The sequence below is a fragment of the Leucopleurus acutus genome (genome assembly GCF_964270905.1).
Source record: "Leucopleurus acutus genome assembly, chromosome: 17".
Taxonomy (NCBI): domain Eukaryota; kingdom Metazoa; phylum Chordata; class Mammalia; order Artiodactyla; family Delphinidae; genus Leucopleurus; species Leucopleurus acutus.
Genome location: NC_139159.1, coordinates 46,265,793 through 46,289,509, shown reverse-complemented (window position 1 = coordinate 46,289,509; position 23,717 = coordinate 46,265,793).

Below are 23,717 nucleotides of genomic sequence, written 5' to 3'. Positions count from 1 at the left end.
CTTCCTTCCCAGTGCCTTCCTATCTTGGCTAATCTTTGCTTTTCTACTTTTCCCTGGTTCTCCAGAGCCAATTCTGCCTCTATTTCATTAACCCTCTCAAACATATTCTCAGAGAGCTGTAGTAAGGAAAATCACACTAAGTGTGAATTCCCAACATTAGTATGTTAATAGAACATAAGAACTTTACTAGAACTCATTTGTTCACCGAATGGACAGATATTTATTAAGTATAATGTGACAAGCATTGTGCTAGGTCCTGGAAATACACTAGTGAATAAGCGACAGTTCTGTTTTTCATGAAATACATAGCCTAGTTGAGAAACAATTGGACGGTCAAATGGCTAAAGCTTACATAATAAGAAAGTGCTAAAGTAGGGATAAATTAAGATTTATGAAGTCTTTGACGGGAAGGGTAGAAAGTGGGACGGAGTGTTCTAAGCAAAGGGGATGATGTGCTCAAAGCCCTGGAAGCCAGGCTGAGGGGCCAAGACAAGGTGAATGTGTGATGGGAGGAGCTAGCAAGAGACGGGGCTGAGCAGTCAGCAACAGCCGTACCACGAGGGCTTCGTGTACCCTGTTAAGGAACCTGCACTTCATCCTGAGGGGATGAGGAACCAGCTAAGGGCTTTAAGCTGGGGATTGTCATAATCAGATTTGCATCTTAGAAAGATCCCATTAGTTGCAGCGTGGAGAATAGACTGAGGACACAGAGATAAGTCAGGCGGGAACTGCTGTTGCCCTGGTAGGAACTGACGGAGACCTGAACTATAGTACTGTCAGAGGAAATGAAGATAAAGGGACAGAGTCAAGAGCTCTGTAGGAGAAACTTGTGATTGATTGAATGGGGTCAGAGAAGGAGAAAGAGGAACCAAGGATGATTCCTAAGTTTCTGACTGGGATGGAAATACTCCTTAATGGCAGAATTGCAAGGCATCCGTGACCCGGGTCTGTAAGCACAGCTATTTTTTGGGTGGGGTGCATGCTTGTCACACTTAAAATCACATTATGCAAACAGCTGCCTATCCCAAATATTTACCTTTAAGGATGGCTCTGGCACTCATTTTTACTTACTGGCATAGGGGGGTCTTTTGTTGTGCTAGTGCGGGAGTCTTTGTGGGCTGAGGTGCTTTCAAAGTGTAGTGAAGGACCACGGAGAGTATTTCCTAGAATTTATTCAGGTTATTGGCAATTTTCACCTAAATGATGACTTGAATCCAATCCCCACCCCATCTCTCACATTATGAAGTTTCATCTTTATGCAACCTCTTTCCCCTCTGGAGCCCATTCTTCCCAACTCCTGTTTATAATGGAAGCAGTTGACAGCTGGAAGTCTTTTAACAGCATGATATATTGAATTGAATCGGCTTTCTTTTACTACTGTTTATATCTGAGCAATGTGCGTGCACACACACACACAAATGGCTTTATGTTTTTAAAATATGCATGGCTTACACAATCTTTAACAAAATTCTAGGCAACCCGAAGAGCAACCCAGGCTGTATATCTATTGCGGGTGCTGTAGCACAGATGTTTAGATGTTATACATTTCAAGGAACCTACCTAGAAATCATTCTACTTAAATATGTTTTATAAGTTCTTATTATAATTTATAATGCAACAGAGGGCTAATGTTGTACCTAAAGACTATTAAAACCATTAAAACCATAAATGAGAATATCTGACAAAGCAATGAGATTTAAAAAGAAAATAAGTGCACCTGGTCTGCCTTAAATGCATTTTAAAAGACTCTTTCAGGAAAGTTCCTGTAAGTGAATTAAGTCTCTGTTTCTCCTGGGGCTGCCAGTGCTTTTTTGGCCAATATAACAGCTGCACCACCTGGTGCCGAGCTGCAAAGCCTCAGCACAGAGCTGTGGTTGCAGCCCCAGCCCTGGCAGGCTGGCCTGCACAGGCTCCTAGCTGGCATCTTTAAGAACCGTTAGGAAGTCAGATTTTTCGCTTGTGCAACAGTATATAAGCTTTCAGCTGTCCCTGTTAACTGAATAAAAGGCATTTGCCAGTTGGACAGCATAGCCATCTTTCAAATTAAGCCTCTCAGTGTCTGGCATTGATAACCATGCTCAAGGCTAAGACAATAAACCGTGATCATTCTTCAATTCAAGGACAACCACAATGCCCAGATCAGTGGTGTTTAGAAGATGTATCTTTACCAAAATAATGGTTTATCTGTATATCTATGTTGTCAGATAATGGATTGTTATGAACCCTGGCCTAGACTCCTAAAGGGTTTCATGTCTCTGAAAACTGAAAAAGACTAGTTTTATAGGTGTTTGTTTTTTCTTCTTCAAGGGACCCTAGTTGCTGAATTATGTGTTGTACCGAGGCCTTTGGAGGAAGAGGGTAGTTTGTGAGTTATAAAGGTCTAGTGAAAACTCCTATTTATGTGACCCCTGGTGGCTGATGGGAGTGATTGGTGCACTTAAACAATTTTTCTTAAATGCTAATTTCTTGAGAATAACAGAGTAGCTGATTGATGCACAGGGTCTGGTTAGTTGTTTGGGAAGATTCTATCATTACTTGCTGTCACAGACACAAGGTAGATAGAAAAGCAAATAAATGGCTCTGTATTCATTAATTCATCCCCCAAATATTGTAACTGAAGGCTACTGTGACAATTTGGCCACCCAATTTTGACTGCCTGACTTAGGCTCCAAGGGAGCTAAATAAAAAAAGGAAGGGAGGGCTTCCCTGGTGGCGCAGTGGTTGAGAGTCCTCCTGCCGATGCAGGGGACACGGGTTCGTGCCCCGGTCCAGGAAGATCCCACATGCCGCGGAGCGGCTGGGCCCGTGAGCCATGGCCGCAGAGCCTGCGCGTCCGGAGCCTGTGCTCCGCAACGGGAGAGGCCACAACAGTGAGAGGCCCGCGTACCGCAAAAAAAAGGAAGGGAGGTTAGGAGGTCCTGGGTTGGGGATTTGAGCAGAGGAATTTTACCTCTGCCAGTGCAGAGACAATGATGAGGTAGGAGCCAAGGGAAAAATCGGTATGGATCAGAGTCAGGCTGGCTTCCCTGTTCCTTGCCAGATCCACTTGTCCCATTTTACTCCAGTGCTGGCAGGAGCAGTGGAGTGGGAACCACGACATCTGGGTTCTCTGTCCCAGCACAATCATGGACTCCCTGGGAGACTTTGCACAAACATCTCTAAGCCTAAATTTCCTCACTGGGAAAATGAAAGTGTTGGACCAGATAGTGTCAGTTTCTGGATCCTCCTGAACTAGTTGCTTTGCCTTTTACCCTTCCTAACACTGCTAGGGAAGGCTAGGGTCTTCACTGCCACAGATACTGCTAGTTCAAAGCTTGTAGAAATCAAAATAAGTAGAAATCAGTAATTGTGTGCCTGCTATTCCCATAGATTTGGAATAGCCCATGGAGATCATCTAACTCAGTGGCTCTTAGGATGTGATCTGGGACCAGCATGTGGGAACCTGTTAGAAATGGCCATTCTTGGGATCCCCTCCAGACCTGCTGAATCACAGATTGTGGGAGTAGGGTCCAGCAACCTGTGTGTTAACAAGCCCTTCAGCCGATTCTGATGCATGCTAATGTTTGAATGACGTGTAATATATACACCGAGTGTAAAAAGCATTGAACTGTTGTTTCTGTTATGCTTAGATGGTCCTGGCATAGCATAATAGTTTAGTATTTTTATCTTTAAAAACATACCCAAGGGCAGTAGTGATAAGATGAGTTTTGAAATGAGCTGAGTCAACTCTGTATGTCAAAATGTTGTCACATTTAAACATTTCGAGTTTTCTTTTTTTTTTTTTGACAATTACAGAGTGGTTTAAAACGTAGCCCCGCGCCTGAGCGAAGAGAATTCTGGGAAATGTAGTTTATTTATTTAACACCAGATTGCTTTGTAAAGCAGGGATGATGGCGGTTGGGAACTGTCTCCCTGGAGAGGTATGAAGTTTTCCAGGGCACCCCAGACTTGGTGAAAGAGGCCATTTCTGCTGTCGCTGGCAGCAGCCCTCAGGTAAAAGCCCACTGCATTTTATCTTTGCATGTTTGTTTGTTCTGCTCGTTAAACACTGGCTTTCATGCCATCCTGTTCTGTAATTCAAAACTGACTTTATAATTAGGTCTGAAAAGGAATGGTTCCCAGGCAATTCCCTTATGAAACTGGTAAAGACAGTTGCGTTCACTTTGGCTTGTTTTGGTGTAATTTGTCTGAGGGGGCTGCAGGACTGATCTTTGAAGTTATATTGCGCTGGCCTTTCTGTGTATTTGCAGCGGGTGTGGGGAGGGGAGGATGAGGGCTGAATCCCGCTCTTGGGAACCTTATGTGGATGAGTAGAAGATGCTGGCAGACTTTTCTCTTTCATCTTTGGACAGTAAACTCTGAATTGGTTCATGCGTTTAAGCCCACCTGGCTCAAGTTTAGCTGTTTGGCCCTGAGGAAAAGGTTTAACCAGCTAAATTACAGGGGCCACTGGGGACTGCCTGGAGAGCAGGCTGAAAATGATTATTGGTGTGCTAATTCAAAGTTTTTCTTTTTGAATTCCATCTAAAGGAGACCTGAGACGGTCTAGTTAATTTGCATACTTAGAAGTTGGAGTTCAGGGGCTTCCCTGGTGGCGCAGTGGTTGAGAGTCCGCCTGCCAATGCAGGGGACACGGGTTCATGCCCCAGTCTGGGAAGATCCCACATGCTGCGGAGCGGCTAGGCTTGTGAGCCATGGCCACTGAGCCTGCGCGTCCGGAGCCTGTGCTCCGCGACGGGAGAGGCCACAAGAGTGAGAGGCCCGCGTACCGCAAAAAAAAAAAAAAAGTTGGAGTTCAAATCTAACTTCTCAGTAGAGAAAATTATGATTCCATTTGTGAATCCTCTTTGCTTCAACATCAGGAGGCCTGGAAAAGGGAAAGCAGGTCCAACCTGGCAGGACCTTGGATCCCCACCACTGGCTTCCACCAGAGCAAATCCACTTTATTTGTTTTGGTTGTTTACACTTCCACTTAAGATTTCCTTCGGAGAAAATGTTTCACTGCTTTAAAAAGTTTGAAAACTACTGGTTTAGACTAGGAGAATCCAGCCCAGCCCTTGCCCTGTAAATCAAGTTAGTCCACCTGCTAGCCCACAAAGCAAACCTCAAACACTGGAGGCACTGGGGACCACCCTTTGCCATCCCCGGTGCACTCTACTCGCTTTTGCCCACCAGCTCAGACCTCAAACCAACCTCTACTTCCAGATTCCAGAGCCATTGCTTTGATCCTCCCCCAGCATGTGGAGACTCAATTCTCTTGCCCTGTTAGAGGCTACCTCTGCCCAGCTTCATGCTGGTCTCCTACTGTCAGGCATCTAGTCAGGGAGGGCTCTCGAGCCATAGATTCTCTGTAACTGCTTGGCTTTGTGGTTTGTCCAGACCTGCATAATACTTGTTCTTTTTAGTGTCTTTGTCCAGAATGGAGTCACCCCAGCTGACTGCTCCCTGCCCTGAATTCATCTCTACTGCCACTACATTTTTTTTTTTTTTTTTTTTTTTGCTGCACCACGTGGCTTGTGGGATCTTAGTTCCCTGACCAGGGCCCACTTGGCAGTGAAAGCACCAAGTCCTAACCACTGGACCACCAGGGAATTCCCTATGACTACATTTTTAGAGAAGTTGATTGCCAGCCTTCTACCAGAATTGAATCATTGGTCCTTAGAATGTTTTATTCCCATCAGTTTTGTGGTTGTCCCATTTAAAATAAAGAAACGGCAACAACTTGGGTATCCTGCTTTTGTTTTGACACCACGCCTGGCCCAGGGAAACAGTACAGTGGGAAGCACTGCTTCAATGGAGGAAGCCTTATTTGATCACCTCGACCTGGATGCCATTAAGAATGGTTCCTCAGTGCTACTAATGGGTTGTTGAAGAAACTAGAAGTCTGAGAAGGGTCTGGGTTTACCATTCATAACAAAAAGTTAGGCTTTGAAATCAGGAGGACTAGAGTTCTTATCCTGTCTCCTTCGCTTCGCAGCTGGTGACACAGAACACTCCTCCTGAGCCCCTGATTGCTCCTCTGAAACCTAGGAGTGTTAATGCCCTTCTCATAGGATCCTTGTAAAAATTAAATGGCAATGTGTATGTAGGTGTGTGCATGCATGTATCTTAGTGTCACTTAGCATATGTGAGCATTAAAAAAATATTTTCTTCTGTCTTCTCTGAGCTCCTTCCACAGCACACAGTAGGTGCTCAAAAGTGCTATAACCACTGTTGCAGAGGTCTTCAGTTAGAGCTGGAGAATGGTATTCTGTGTTTCCCACTCTCTGTCTATATGCCAGTTTGTTTTGGTTTCCCACTGTGGTGATCAGTGGGTTCACCAGAGCTTTGTTTTGTCTTAGTGTTCACAACATTTTCCTGTTGATGGTTTATAGCCTCAGCTCTGCAGAGTAGCTGAGAATTATTTTTTATTTCAAGTACAGTTGTCAGTTACAATGACCACTTTCTTAAAACACTTTTATGTCCTCTCGTTGCTTTTGCATTAAAGTCCAAAATTTAACATGACTTGCTGTACCTGTATGGTCTGGCCCTACTTCCTGTCAGCTTCAGCTTGTTCTCTGTCTTCTGTCATGTTCCCCACCTGTGCAGTGTCCCCGCTAGCCATTGGGCCTCTGTACATGTCACCGCTCTGATTAGAATGCTATCCCCTGACTGCTCCCTCCACCTCTGTCCCCCACTGCCTTTGCCCCAGTCATTTTCTCAGATCCATTTCCCACCTGTCTTCTGCTCTGTGTAGTAGGGGGCTGACCCATGCAAACTCCATTTTCCAGGCTTCCTTTCCAATTGGCATCTAGCTCTATTTGGCCAATGGAAAGCACTGGAAGGAAATTAGAGGGCAGGAGAAAGGTGGAAACTCAGGTAACCTTGCCACCCCAACTTGCAAAACATCTTCTAGCAGTGCCTATATCACCTCTCTGGTTCCAGCATCTGCAGATAGCCCCTTCCTCTGTATTCCCAGCTCTCACCACTAGCTCCGGTTCCTGGGCTCTATACTATGTCACCCCAAACGCTGAGGTGGCTGCAGCTTCCTGTTCTTGGTAGTCTCTGAAAATCTCACTATCCTGTTTACTCTTCACACCCTAGTAACTCATAACTCACCTCCTAAATTAAATCCCTAGTGAACTGCCTGGTATGGGCTGTTTTCTCTCTTTCTTTCTTTCCTTAAATTTTATTGGAGTATAGTTGATTTACAATGTTGTGTTAGTTTCAGGTGTACAGCAAAGTGAGTCTGTTGTATATCTACATATGTCCATTCTTTTTCAGATTCTTTTCCCATATAGGTTATTACAGAATACTGAGTAGAGTTCCCTGTGCTATACAGTAGGTCCTTGTTAGTAGTGTGTGTATGTTAATCCCAAACTCCTAATTTACCCCTTCCCGCCCCACCATGGGCTGTTTTCTTATCTGAACCCTGATTGATATGATACCCATTTAGCCTTTGAATCTCAGCTCAACTTTCACTTTCTTGGGGAAGCCTTCCCTGACCTCCCCTTCTGCTTCCACGACCAGTAGCAACTAGATCAAATCTCTCATTACACAGTTTCATAGCACTGTGTACATCTCCTATGTAGAACTTATCCCAGTTATAATTTCACATTTATTTGTGATTATTTGATTAACTTGTCTCTGCCATTCAAATATAATCTTCATGGGGCAGTAACCATATCCTTTTGGGAGTGGGGTGGTCACCATTATTTTCCAAGTACCTAAAATAGTATCTAGCACATATTATGTGCTCAGTGAATGAATGAATCCTCTCGAAAAGTTTTGTGATGCTGGGGACCATTGTTTAAAAAAATTGTTTTTCCCGAAAACTGCAGAAAATACTGCAATACCAACTACCAAGTTCCCTGTGTGGTTGGGCATGGCTTTGTAAAAGAGATTAAATAAATCTCAAACGATTGAACTGCCCTATTAACAATGAGAAATGTGTTGGACAAATCACCTATAACTGACTTGTAACCGACCACATCATTATGGAGAATGGCCTTAGGGACTTTCACAAACTTCTCATATGCTAGAGCCTGATCTTGCCAAGGGTGTCAGATCACTGGCTAATTAACTGAACCAAGACCAGGCCCGCCTCCTTGCCCCAGTACAGATGTGCTCTGATTCGTGGAGGACACGGTTCATGTTTAATGGTGAGCAAAGGGACTTTGGAACAAGAACTTACCAGTGACAAGTAATGGTGAAGCCAAACTTTCCCTTCTTTTAAAAAATTAAAGATGGTATCATCTTCAACATTTGTGGTGCTTCCCTGAATTTTATATGTTTAAGTTTCTTATTTATTAGAAAAGCAATGCATTTATTTGTAATAGCCCCAAATTTGAAACAATAAAAATGTCCTTCAGTTTGGTGAATGGTTAGACAAACCGTTGACATCCATACCATGGAATATAGCCCATCAATAAAAGGAACAGATAATTGGTTTGTTGATCCATTCAATAACTTGGATGAATCTCAAGAGAATTATGCTGAATGAAAAAAGCCAATATCAACAGATTACATATTGTATGATTCTATTTATACAACATTCTCAAAATGATAAAATCATAGAGAACAGATTAGTTATTTCCAGGGGTTGGGAGTGAGGAGAGGGGGGTGGGCATGATTATAAAGGAGTAGCATGAAGGATTTGTGATAATAGAACAGTTTTGTATTGTGATTGTGGTGGTAGTTACATGAATCTACAGTGTTATAAAATTGCACAGAACCATACACACATACATGCATGTGACTGCATATAAAACTGGTGAAATCTGAATAAGGTTTGTGGATTGTACCAATGTCAATTTCCTGATTTTTATATTGTATTATAGTTAAGTAAGATTTGACCTTTGGGGAAGCTGGGTGAAGTGTACATGAAACCTCTCTACTATTTTTGCAATTTCCTGTGAATCTATAATTACTTCAAAATAAAAAAGTTTTAAAAAAGCAATACAAGGGATTTCTAGTGAAACAACATACGTTCATTATACATGTTTACCTTTACTTCCTTCTGAAATCCTTCTAAATGGATAGTAAAAGAATAAAAAAGGCAAAATCTAAAAGGACAAACACACACACACACACACACACCCATGCATATAATAGTATAAGAGAGCATAAAGGCAAGAAATGACTAGAACAATTTGGAAACTGGAAAACAGATGGATAAGAGAGAACCTAAGTGGTTGCAAGGAAGAAAACCAATAAGGAGCAAGCAGATTCATCCCACTGAACTTCTGAAAAATCTCAAGAATAGTTAATACCAGACTTCTAAAGGCAGGGGGCAAGGAGGGTCTGAAAACAGTGGGGTTGAAAATCTGTAGAAGAGGAATTAGACCTGCATATGGCCTCCCCCACCATAAAAGCTGGTGCTCAGCCTTTTCTTCCCACCTTCCAGCAGAAGGTAGAAGGGTCACCTGATGGAGGGGTTGACCCACAGAGGCTTTAGTCCCAGGGACGCCAGGCACAGCTGCAGTAGGTTGAGGTGCATGCTGAAAACAAGTCCAAAGTGGAAACTGCATATTGGGCAGTAGGATAGCTCCCCAAACACTGGCTGCTGAACTTACACATCCCAGATGGGAGACTGGAGACTATTTCTCTCTGGGGAAATTCAGTAGCTCAAAAGAAAAGTCCTAGAGCAACTGACATTTGAGGTTTCCTTAACAAAGAAGGCTGCGTTCCTGCCCACTCACTATACAGTGAGCACACAAGTGAACATCCCCTGCTCATGCATAATCCACATTTGAGAGTCTCATTCTTAAACATAAAGGACAGAGAGTCAAGTGTCACCAGACATTCGAGGAGAGCTTCTAACAAGAAAGACTAACACTAAAGCAGATAAACAGAAAAAAATAACCACAGGGGAAGTAGGGATAATGCATAGGGGCAGAAAAATAATTTTTTTAAAAAAGGTATCTTTGGAGAGATAAGAGAACATAGTGCCTCATGAAAAAAGAACAGTTTGCTATAATAAACAAATATTGAGAAAACATGAAATTTAAGTTTCTTTACCAAAAATATATTCAGCAGAAAAATTGGAAGGTGAGCTGAGGAAATCTTCCAGCAAGCAGAATAAAAGAGACAAAGAACTATATTTAGTAATACTGTATTGTACATTTGAAATTTGCTAAAAGAGTAGATCTTAAAAGTTTTCATCACAAGAAAAAAAATATCAATGTATGGTGATGGATGTTAACTAGACTTATTGTGGTGATCATTTTGCAATATACATAAATATTGAATCATTATACTGTACACCTGAAACGAATATAATGTTATAAGTTACTTATATCTAAATAAAAATAAGAAAAAATTAATTTATAGAAAAGAGAGACATAGAGATAGAAATTGGGGTGAGATAAGAAAACTGGAGGGTCACACATGGCTCATTTTCTTCAACAGATAAATAATATAGACAGAAAGGGGTGAGTGGTAGAGGATATGCTATAAATTTAGAGACCTAATAACCAAAAGCATCGTGGGCCTTGATGTAATCCTGCCTTGAACTTCAGGCCAATTGTGAAAAGACATTTTAAAAAATAATCAGAGAAATATGAATGTGGACTGGGTATTACATTATATTAAGAAATTAGGGTAGAGTGTTTCAAGAATAACTGGGATGGATTGGTTCAAGATGGCGGAGTAGAAGTATGTGCTCTCACTCCCTCTTGCAAGAGCACCGGAATCACAACTAACTACTGAACAATCATCAACAGGAAGACACTGCAACTCACCAAAAAAGATACCCCACATTCAAAGACAAAGAAGAAGCCACAATGAGATGGTAGGAGAGGCGCAATCACAATAAAATCAAATCCCATAAGTGCTGTGTGGGTGACTCACAAACTGGAGAACACTTATACCAGAGAAGTCCACCCACTGGAGTGAATGTTCTGAGCCCCACGTCAGGATTCCCAACCTGGGGGTCTGGCAATGGGAGGAGGAATTCCTAGAGAATCAGACTTTGAAGTCTAGTGGGATTTGACTGCAGGACTTTGACAGGACTGGGGGAAACAGAGACTCCACTCTTGGAGGGCACACACAAGGTAGTGTGTGCATTGGGACCCAGGGGAAGGAGCAGTGACCCCAGGGGAGACTGAACCAGACCTACCTGCTAGTGTTGGAGGGTCTCCTATGGAGGCAGGGCGTGGCTGTGTCTCACCGTGAGGACAAGGACACTGGCAGCAGAAGTTCTGGGAAGTACTCCTTGGTGTGAGCCCTCCCAGAGTCCACCATTAGCCCTACCAAAGAGCCCGGATAGGCTCCAGTATTGGGTCACCTCAGGCCAAACAACCAACAGGGAGGGAACCCAGCCCCACCCATCAGCAGACAAGCAGGTTAAAGTTTTACTGAGCTCTGCCCACCAGAGCAACAGCCAGCTCTACCCACCACCAGTCTCGCCCATCAGGAAACTGGAACAAGCCTCTTAGAGAGCCTCATCCACCAGAGGGCAGACAGCATAAGCAAGAAGAACGACAGTCCTGCAGCCTGTGGAACAAAAAGCACATTCACAGAAAGACAGACAAGATGAAAAGGCAGAGGGCTATGTACCAGATGAAGGAACAAGATACAACCCCAGAAAAACAACTAAATAAAGTGGAGATAGGCAACCTTCCAGAAAAAGAATTCAGAATAATGAGAGTGAAGATGATCCAGGACCTCAGAAAAAGGATGGAGGCAAAGATTGAGAAGATGTAAGAAAGGTTTAACAAAGATCTAGAAGAATTAAAGAACAAACAAACACATGAACAATACAATAACTGAAATGGAAAATACAGTAGAAGGAACCAATAGCAGAATAACTGAGGCAGAAGAATGGATAAGTGACCTGGAAGACAGAATGGTGGAGTTCACTGCTGCAGAATAGAATAAAGATAAAAGAAAGAAAAGAAATGAAGACAGCCTACGAGACCCCTGGGACAACGTTAAATGCAACAACATTCTCATTATAGGGGTCCCAGAAGGAGAAGAGAGAGAGAAAGGACCCAAGAAAATATTTGAAGAGATTATAGTCAAAAAATTCCCTAACGTGGGAAAGGAAATAGCCATCCAAGTCCAGGAAGCACAGAGAGTCGCATACAGGATAAACCCAAGGAGAAACATGCCGAGACACATAATAATCAAATTGGCAAAAAATAAAGACAAAGGGCTTCCCTGGTGGCGCAGTGGTTGAGAGTCTGCCTGCCGATGCAGGGGACACAGGTTCGTGCCCTGGTCTGGGAAGATACCACATGCCACGGAGCGGCTGGGCCCGTGAGCCATGACCTCTGAGCCTGCGCGTCCGGAGCTTGTGCTCCACAGTGGGAGAGGCCACAACAGTGAGAAGCCTGTGTACTGCAAATAAATAAATAAAGACAAAGAAAAATTATTGAAAGCAGCAAGGGAAAAATGACAACATACAAGGGAACTCCCATAAGGTTAACAACTGATTTCTCAGCAGAAGCTTTACAAGCCAGAAGGCAGTAGCATGATATACTTAAAGTGATGAAAGGGAAGAACCTACAACCAAGATTACTCTACCCAGCAAGTATCTCACTCAGATTCGATGGAGAAATCAAAAGCTTTACAGACAAGCAAAAGCTAAGAGAATACAGCACCACCAAACCAGCTCTACAACAAATGATAAAGGAACTTCTCTAAGTGGGAAACACAAGAGAAGAAACGAACCTACAAAAAACAAACCCAAAACAATTACGAAAATGGTAATAGGAACATACATCTTGATAATTACCTTAAATATGAATGGATTAAATGCTTCAACCAAAAGACACAGGCTCGCTGAATGGATACAAAAACAAGACCCATATACAGGCTGTCTACAAGAGACCCAGTTCAGACCTAGGGACACATACAGACTGAAAGTGAGGGGATGGAAAAAGATATTCCATGCAAATGGAAATCAAAAGAAAGCTGGAGTAGCAATACTCATATCAGATAAAATAGACTTGAAAATAAAGAATGTTACAAGAGAAAAGGAAGGACACTACATAATGATCAAGGGAGCAATACAAGAAGAAGATATAACAATTATAAATATATATGCACCCAACATAGGGGCACCTCAATACATAAGGCCACTGCTAACAGCTATAAAAGAGGAAATCGACAGTAGCACAGTAATAGTGGGGGACGTTAACACTTCACTTACACCAATGGACAGATCATCCAAACAGAAAATTAATAAGGAAACAGAAGCTTTAAATGAAACAATAGACCAGATAGATTTAATTGATATTTATAGGACATCCCATCCAAAACCAGCAGGTTACACTTTCTTCTCAAGTGTGCACAGAACATTCTCCAGGATAGTTCACAGCTTGGGTCACAAATCAAGCCTCAGTAAATTTAAGAAAATTGAAGTCATATCAAGCATCTTTTCTGACCACAAAGCTATGAGATTAGAAATCAATTACAGGGGAAAAAAATGTAAAAAACACAAACACATGGAGGCCAAACAATACTTTACTAAATAACCAAGAGATCACTGAAGAAATCAAAGAGGAAATCAAAAAAGACCTAGGGACAAATGACAATGAAAACACGACTATCCAAAACCTATGGGATGCTGCAAAAGCAGTTCTAAGAGGGAAGTTTAGAGCAATACAAGCCCACCTCAAGAAACAAGAATAATCTCAAATAAACAATCTAACCTTACACCTAAAGGAGCTAGAAAAAGAAGAACAAACAAAACCCAGAGTTAGCAGGAGGAAAGAAATCATAAAGGTCCGAGCAGAAATAAATGAAACCGAAACAAAGAAAGCAATAGCAGAGATCAGTAACACTAAATTCTTGTTCTTTGAGAAGATAAACAAAATTGATAAACCTTTAGCCAGACTCATCAAGAAAAAGAGGGAAAGGACTCAAATCAATAAAATGAGAAATGAAAAAGGAGAAGTTACAACAGACACTGCAGATATACAAAGATTCCTAAGAGACTACTACAAGCAACTCTATGCCAATAAAATGGACAACCTGGAATAAATGGACAAATTCTTAGAAAGGTATCACCTTCCAAGAATGAACCAGGAAGAAATAGAAAATATGAACAGACCAATCACAAGTAATGAAATTGAAACTGTGATTGAAAATCTTCCAACAGGGCTTCCCTGGTGACGCAGTGGTTGAGAGTCCACCTGCCGATGCAGGGGACACGGGTTCGTGCCCCGGTCCGAAAGATCCCACCTGCCACAGAGTGGCTGGGCCCTTGAGCCATGGCTGCTGAGCCTGCGCGTCTGGAGCCTGTGCTCCGCAACGGGAGAGGCCACAACAGTGAGAGGCCCGTGTACCGCAAAAAAAAAAAAAAAAAAAAAAAAAAATCTTCCAACAATAGTCCGGTACCAGATGGCTTCCCAGGCAAATTCTATCAAACATTTAGAGAAGAGTTAACACCCATCCTCCTCACACTCTTCCAAACAATTGCAGAGGAAGGAACACTCCCAAACTCATTCTATGAGGCTACTATCACTGTGATACCAAAACCAGAGAAAGATACCACACACACACAAAAAAATTACAGACCAATATCACTGATGAATATAGATGCAAAAATTCTCAACAAAATACTAGCAAACAGAATCCAACAACACACTAAAAGGATCATACACCATGATCAAGTGGGATTTATCCCAGGGATGCAAGGATTCTTCAGTATATGCAAATCAATCAATGTGATACACCATATTAACAAGTTGAAGAATAAAAACCATATGATCATCTCAATACATGCAGATAAAACTTGACAAAATTCAACACCCATTTATGATAAAAGTTCTCCAGAAAGTGGGCATAGAGGGAACATACCTCAACATAATAAAGGCCATATATGACAAACCCACAGCAAACATCATTCTCAATGGTGAGAAACTGAAAGCATTTCCTCTAAGATCAGGAACAAGACAAGGATGTCCACTCTCACCATTATTATTCAACATAGTTTTGGAAGTACTAGCCATGGCAATTAGAGAAGAAAAAGAAATAAAAGGAATACAAATTGGAAAAGAAGAAGTAAAACTGTCAGTGTTTGCAGATGACATAATACTATACATAGAGAATCCTAAAGATGCTACCAGAAAACTACTAGAGCTAATCAATGAATTTGGTAAAGTAACAGGATACAAAATTAATGCACAGAAATCTCTTGCATTCCTATACACTAATGATGAAAAATCTGAAAGTGAAATTAAGGAAACACTGCCATTTACCATTGCAACAAAAAGAATAAAATGCCTAGGAATAAACCTACCTAGGGAGACAAAAGATCTGTATGCAGAAAACTATAAGACACTGATGAAAAAAATTAAAGATGATACAAACAGATGGAGAGATATCCCATGTTTTTGGATTGGAAGAATCAATATTGTGAAAATGACTATACTACCCAAAGCAATCTACACGTTCAATAGAATCCCAATCAAATTACCAATGGCATTTTTTACGGTACTAGAACAAAAAATCTTACAATTTGTAAGGAGACACAAAAGACCCAAAATAGCCAAAGCAGTCTTGAGGGAAAAAAACGGAGCTGGAGGAATCAGACTCCCTGACTTCAGACTATACTACAAAGCTACAGTAATCAAGACAATATGGTACTGGCACAAAAACAGAAATATAGATCAATGGAACAGGATAGAAAGCCCAGAGACAAACCCACGCACCTGTGGTAACTAATCTATGAAAAAGGAGGCAAGGATATACAATGGAGAAAAGACACTCTCTTCAGTAAGTGTTGCTGGTAAAATTGGACAGCTACAAGCAAAAGAATGAAATTAGAACACTCCCTAACACCATACACAAAAATAAACTCAAAATTGATTAGAGACCTAAATATAAGACTGGACACTCTAAAAGTCTTAGAGGAAAACATAGGAAGAACACTCTTTGACATAAATCACAGCAAGATCTTTTTGGACCCACCTCCTAGAGTAATGGAATTAAAAAGAAAAATAAACAAATGGGACCTAATGAAACTTAAAAGCTTTTGCGCAGCAAAGGAAACTATAAACAAGATGAAAAGAGAACCCTCAGAATGGGAGAAAATATTTGCAAACGAATCAATGGACAAAGGATTAATCTCCAAAATATATAAACAGCTCATGCAGCTCAATATTAAAAAAATAAACAACCCAATCCAAAAATAGGCAGAAGACCTAAATAGACATTTCAACAAAGAAGACATACAGATGGCCAAGAAGCACATGAAAAACTTCTCAACATCACTAATTATTAGAGAAATGCGAATCAAAACTACAATGAGGTAGCACCTCACACCAGTTAGAATGGGCATCATCAGAAAATCTACTAACAACAAATGCTGGAGAGGGTGTGGAGAAAAGGGAACCCTCTTGCACTGTTGGTGGGAATGTAATTTGATACAGCCACTCTGGAGAACAGTATGGAGGTTCCTTAAAAAAGTAAAAATAGAATTACCATATGATCCAGCAATCCCACTACTGGGCATAAACCCTGAGAAAACCATAATTCAAAAAGACCCATGCACCCCAATGTTCATTGCAGTGCTATTTACAATAACCAGGTCATGGATGCCACCTAAATGCCCATCGTCAGATGAATCGACAAAGAAGATGTGGTACATGTATACAATGGAATATTACTCAGCCATAAAAAGGAACGAAATTGGGCCATTTTTAGGGACGTGGATGAATCTAGAGACTGTCATACAGAGTGAAGTAAGTCAGAAAGAGAAAAACAAATATCGTATATTAACGCATATATGTGGAACCTAGAAAAACGGTACAGATGAACCTGTTTGCAGGGCAGAAACTGAGACACAGATGTAGAGAACAAACGTATGGACACCAAGTGGGGAAAGCAGCTGTCGGGGGTGGGGAGGGGTGGCATGGTGTGATGCATTGGGAGATTGGGATTGACATGTATACACTAATATGTATAAAATGGATAACTAATAATAACCTGCTGTATAAAAAAATAAATAAAATAAAAATAAAAAATTCAAAAGAAAAAGAAATTAGGGTGATATTGTTTATGTGATAATGGTAATTATGTTTTTAAAAGTTCCTATATATTTGAGATATATAGTAAAGTATTTATGGGTGAAAAGTGATATAATATCTGGGGTTGCTTTATTATTTTATTTTATTATTTTGGCTGTGCTGTGCTGCTTGAAGGATAATTCCCCTACCAGGGACTGAACCCTGGGCCCTGGCAGTGAAAGCGCTGAGTCCTAACCACTGGACCACCAGGGAATTCCCTAAAATATACTTTTTTTAAGAGGTAAATGTTAATCATTGTACTGGGTGATGGGCATATGGGGTTTGGCTTGACTGTTCTCTCTACTTTTTTTTTTGCAGTTTTATAATTTCTATCATAAAACTTTTTATTGAGGAAAGAAAATTACAGGATCAGATGAAAGCCAAAAATCTGACTAATAGGAATTTAAGAGTGAGAGCAGAAAAAAGAAAAGAAATTATCGAATAAATAATTCAAGAAAACCTGCCAGAAATGAAGAAAATCAATTTCCAAACTAAAAGAGTTCCTTGATTCAGGACTGAGAGGGGAAAAATATATAAGCTGAGTCAGGAACATCTGTTGTGACAGAAAGCAAGGAAGCCCTTGCAAATGATAGGAATATGTCAAAAGGAACTTGAAAAGACTCCTAGTGGCCAAATTGGGACAATTTGAGCATCAAAATAAATAATGATAGAAATGGATTATAAGCCATAGAATAAAATTAAAATTCATGATTCTATACTGACATAACTAAATAATTGAATAAATAAACAGGGAGAAGGGAAAGCTCTTTTATATAGTAGAGTTACAATTTATCAGTGTAGAAGGAATGATGGAAATGGAAATCATCTTTTTTTTTTTAACTGATGAATCATTTGTTTGGACAAGAAAAAAACATCTCCACATTGTTTCTTTTTATACAGAAAATATATTAGTTTTATTCTTTTTCAACAGAATTCATTTCAATCTGGTCCCAGGAACTGCTTCTCATTTTAGGATTCACGTTTTAGTAACACATGTGCACCCATTGCAGCCAAAAGAGCATACTTAAATTTTGGACAGTCATTTATTATTATGGTGATGATACCAACATATGATTAAAACCTTTTCGATCTTCCCACCATGTCCTTTTTGACCCAGTTCTGGCCTTCTTTGTACAAGCTCCTATCATCAACTTCATTATTATCTCCTTTAGTCAGGATTTTGATGTCTCTATTATCTTTTTCATGAAATTTGCTCACTCCGTGAACTATTGGAATGTCTAGTCCCTCGACTTTAAAAACAACTGTCACCAGCTCTAACAAGATCTTCCTGGAAATTTGTTAAGAATTGGTCTCCTCTATTGACCCATCCTAATTAGGTTTGTTTCATTTCATACCCTCAGGGAGCAGACCTTCAAGTTCACCTATTATAGGTTCAAAATGTATACGTTCCTTAATTATATTATGTAGACCCTATGACAATTAACCCATCCTCAGTGAGAGAAGGGGTGTGCTTACACAAGCATACTAATTTATAACACCCATCTTCCTAAAAGAATCCTCTATCAGTAGATATTTTTGCAATAAGTTTGGCTATGATTTAGTAACGTCACTTGGGACAGATCAGTTCATCCAGAGCTCTGAGCCCAGTTTCTTCATCAGTAAAATTATAAAATCAACTCGTTCTCTTAGCTCCCCTCAAGTTCTATAATTCTTTTGTTTTATTATTGTGTCTTAATAGTGTGTTGAAAACATTTAAAAAATAGTATATAGTAATCATTCCAATAGCTTTTAAAGTTATTTTTCCATAAAACGTGGAATGACTGGATTTATTAACGTAGTATTATTGCTCAGTTTTAAAAAGTGAGCCTAAGAATGAAAAGTCTTAAAAAATAGTTGAAAACATTGTTCTAACATCTTCAGCTCTAGAATTTGAAAAGTAGGCTGTAGAATCTCCTGGGCTAGCACAGAGACAGTATGGGGAACGTCAACCTGGCTATTATTTTAAATTCCAGACCCACAGTTGATAAAATTAGAGTTGCACTATCAATGCTGACCTAATACTGCTTTGTTATCAAAATGCCCTTTTGTATTTAACTATGGGCAGACTGGTCATTACATAGCCCACATAAACGGTAAAAGAACTATTTTCTTTGAACCTCTAATTATATGATAATGCATGTTGTTTCAAAAACCTTTTGGAATAAATGTCACAATCCTAAATCACAGTTATCCATCTAATCAAAGTCATCCTAGCTAACAAAAGTTTAGGAAAGGTGTAACAAATTCTTAGATAACACTATAAGGCTATGTTAGTGTTTTCACGGAATAGCGAGGATTTTTTGTTCTGGGCAGAATAAAAGTTCCTTTATCTGTTCTGTGAGGAGTTGGCAGCTGACTCAAGGGCATTTCTAACTTTTCAAAATGCAAATTTTCAAGCATACTGATCTGTACAACAGTTTTCTGCGACAGACAAGGTTGCTGATGTGAGTCCCATTTAGAGAAGAAGCTGAAACAGAGAGATGGAGGGTTTCTCTCATTCACACAGCTTCTTAGAGACGACCAAGCAATGAAGTTGACTGAGCCCGGCTGGGAGGCGATCATTGTCTCAGGCATGGAAGCTACATATTCTGGCTCCAAGAGGCTTTCCTCTAGACCCAGGAGACTAAAATTTTGAGGATCCCAGCACGGTGAGAGTGTTCCTGCAGTCCTTCCCAATCTAAATGCCTCTGTGTTTCTCTTGCCTGTGTCTTTGGTGTATTGTTCCATTCCTGGGCACTATCTGGCTTCTTGACTTTGCTAATGGCAGCCAGAGATCTGAATTTTAGGGGCATTTCTCCCTAACACAATAAAATGGTTTCTTGATTCATCGAGATTACTTTTTGTTGTTTCCTGTTGTAAGAAAACCAAACCAAACCAAAAACTGAGAGGAATCTCTCTCTCTTGGTCCTTGACCCACTCCTCTAAGCAGCCTAGGTAGTGGGTCTTCTTTTGTTTCTGAGAGAAATTAAAAGCCTTTTCCTCACCCAACCCACCAAACCTTAGGCTTCTACAGGTGTTGGAGGGGAGTTGTCCTAGAGACAGAGGGGCCTCAAGGGCTGAAGGGGGCCAATTAGACCAGCTGCTCCCAAATTGTCCTCCAGAAGGGACAGGGCTTTTGATAGGAATGGAGAGCAGCAGAGCTGGGGACTAGAGTTACCACTAAAAGCTGTTGCCTTTGGTGCCAAGAGGGACATTTCCTATGGCTCTGCTTGGCACTGAGGGTAATGGAGTGAATAAGACCACGTGCCTTTGAACAGATCCTGCAGGCTTGGTCCATCTGCCACTGTGGTAGCCCGAGGAATAGATGCTCTTCCACCATTTTCTGGGTACCACTTATCCTACCCCATCTCTATTCTTGGGTGGAGAGGAAGAAAATTGTTCTCCAAAGGAAGAGGGGAAAATTCATACCCATCATATCAAAGACAATAGCTACTATTCATTGTGCATTTACCATATGCCTGGCACAGTTCTTACTTAGCAGGGCAATTTATGAAAGATTTAATGTGGCAGAACAACTTGATTACATAACTTATCTTGTGTTCAAGGCTGTAGGCTGATCAGCAAAGAATGAAAGGAATTTTTCAGTATCTCTTCCAATGAAGGAACTCAGGCATGGTGTTCTGGGGCCTAGATTTCTTTTATCCTCTGGGAAGAGTCAGATGGCCTTTATTTATAAAGGTCGAAATCACGAGTGGAAACCTAGAGATCTGAGTTTCTGTTTTATTTGGCCTAAAAATGTTTCAGGAGAATTTGAATTAGAAGCCCACATTTAAAAAACAGGAGATTTTGTGTAAAAATTCTGAATTTCCAGTGTCTCTTGAAAAATCAGATTTGGTAACATTCAACCTGGCTCCTTATGACAACAAGCTGTTAGAGCTGAGTTGACGCTCTAATATGAGACAAGGATGCTGTTCTCAGTTTGCCACAGTCCCCCAAATGCCTGCATATCTTCTGTGGGGCCCACTTCACTGAACAATGTTCCTGCCTATGAATGTCTCCTATGAATGTTTGATCTCTGGTCTAGGCCTGTTGTGGGGAAAAGAAGTAGATATTTCCAGACAGTGGAGGGAGACTGGCCCAATCCCACAATCTTAGTAGTGACTTCCTCAAATCTGGACAGGAGGATAGGATCTGAGGCCTATCCACAGTGCATGTATGGGTATAAAGCCTTCTAACTCTTTTTTTCTGAAAAATATGTATGGACCAAACACTCATTGAGCAATGCATAATTGTCATGTAATGTGTAAAAGTAAAACTTGGATCATCGTTTTTTAAACTGGTATTTTTTTTAACATCTTTATTGGAATATAATTGCTTTACAATGGTGTGTTAGTTTCTGCTGTATAACGAAGTGCATCAGCTATACGTATACGTGTATCTCCATATCCCCTCCCTCTCGCATCTCCCTCCCACCATCCCTATCCCACCCCTCTATGTGGTCACAAAGCACCGAGCTGATCTCCCTGTGCTATGCGGCTGCTTCCCACTAGCTGTCTATTTTACATTTGGTAGTGTATATATGTCCATGCCACTCTCTCACTTCATACCAGCTTACTCTTCCCCCTCGCTGTGTCCTCAAATCCATTCTCTACGTCTGTGTCTTTATTCCTGTCCTGCCCCTAGGTTCTTCAGAACCATTTTTTTTTTAGATTCCATATATATGTGGTAGCATACAGTATTTGTTTTTCTCTTTCTGACTTACTTCACTCTGTATGACAGACTCTAGGTCCATCCACCTCACTACAAATAACTCAATTTCGTTTCTTTTTATGGCTGAGTAATATTCCATTGTGTATATGTGCCACATCTTCTTTATCTATTCATCTGTCATTGGACACTTAGGTTGCTTCCAAGTCCTGGCTCTTGTAAATAGTGCTGCAATGAACATTGCGGTACATGACTCTTTTTGAATTATGTAAACTGGAATTTAAAAAAAATAAATTTATTTATTTATTTTTGGCTTCATCGTGTCTTTGTTGCTGTGTGCAGGCTTTCTCTAGTTGCAGCGAGGGGGGGGCTACTCTTCGTTGCGGTGCGTGGTCCTCTCATTGCAGTGGCTTCTCTTGTTGCGGACCACGGGCTCTAGGCACGCGGGCTTCAGTAGTTGTGGCATGTGGGCTCAGTAGTTGTGGCGCACAGGGTTAGTTGCTCCACGGCATGTGGTATCTTCCCAGGGCTCGAACCCGTGTCCCCTGCATCGGCAGGTGATTCTTAACCACTGCGCCACCAGGGAAGTCCCTCAGCTGGTATTTAAAATTTATTGGATATATAACAGAAACATAAACATCTTGATGGATAGTACACATATACTTACGGCTTATACAGGAAATAATTGGTGTATTAGTTTCCTGTGACTGCTGTAACAAATGACCACCAATTTGGTGGCTTAAAACAACAGAATTTTATCCTTTTATAGTTCTAGAAGCCAGAAGTCCAAAATCAAAGCATTGGCAGGGCTGCAGTCACTCTGAAGGCTCTAGGGGAGAATCCTCCCTCACCTCTTCCAGCTTCTGGTGGCTGCAGGCATTCCTGCACAATTCCAGTCTCTACGCCTATCTTCACATGACCTCTGTATGTCTCAAATCTCCCTCCACCATTCTCTTGTAAGGATGCCTGTCATTGAATTTAAGGCCCACCCAGATAATTCAGAATTACTGAGTTACATCTGCAAAGACCCTTTTTCCACATAAAGTCCCATTTACGGCTTCCAGGTGGACCTATCATTTGGGCGGAGCAGGGGGAAGTGAGGTCACCATTTAACCCACCACACTTGGATAAATAATTTTCTCCTTAAAAATGATTTTTTAAAAGAGTGGTTGATTTAACTTTCTGGGTCCTTTTTTATTTGTCTACATGGTGGATGAAATGAGCTGAGGGCAGAACCCACTTTCAGTCACTGAGTGGCTCTAGGGGGGTATGTGGTAATAAAATACTGGCCACACACCTAAGAAACATGTACTGAGGGTTTAGCTCCGTGTGCTTTGCCATCCAGAGGAAGCGGCTGGTGAAACTGAAGCAGCAAGGTTAATAATCTCTCTCCCCAGGATGTGGGACTTGGATTACAAAACTCAAGTGCGGCTTCTTTGCGAGTTGAACAGCCTCTACTCGTGCACTGTCCAAGATTTCTAAAAAGCTGACTTCAATAAAAAGTATTTTGTTTGGCAGACAAGAAAGAGCTATTTTAACAGTTCTCTTTTATTTATTCTGCCTCCAGGATTATACATTGAAGGGTTAGGAGTGGTTGGCACGTGGTTCTCTTTCAGATTTCCGAAGTTACCCTGACCATCTAAAAATTGGCTTCTTAAAATATCCAGGTCCGTGGAGACTTCATTGGTGATGAGGCCATGTGTATGGTGCCCCGAGAGAGGCATCATTCTTTGGATATGGTAGCAAGATTCAGCAGAACCCTAAAGAAAACATTTCCTGCACTGTAAAAAAAAGTTCCCATAAACGGAATGTTATAACAGTAGATAACGTTTACCAGGTGCTTAGTACAGGCTTGGCACAGTGCTGGGCCCTTGGCAGGTACTACATTTATTCTTTCATTTAAAATTTATAATAGCCCTTGAGACACATATTATTATTATTGTCTCCATTTTATATGTAAGGAAACAGGCACAGAGAGGTTAAATACTTGCCCAGGATTGGTAAGCAGCGCAGGTGAGGCTCAAAGCCAGCCATGGTAGTCTAGAGACTATGCTCTTAACCACTATGTCTACA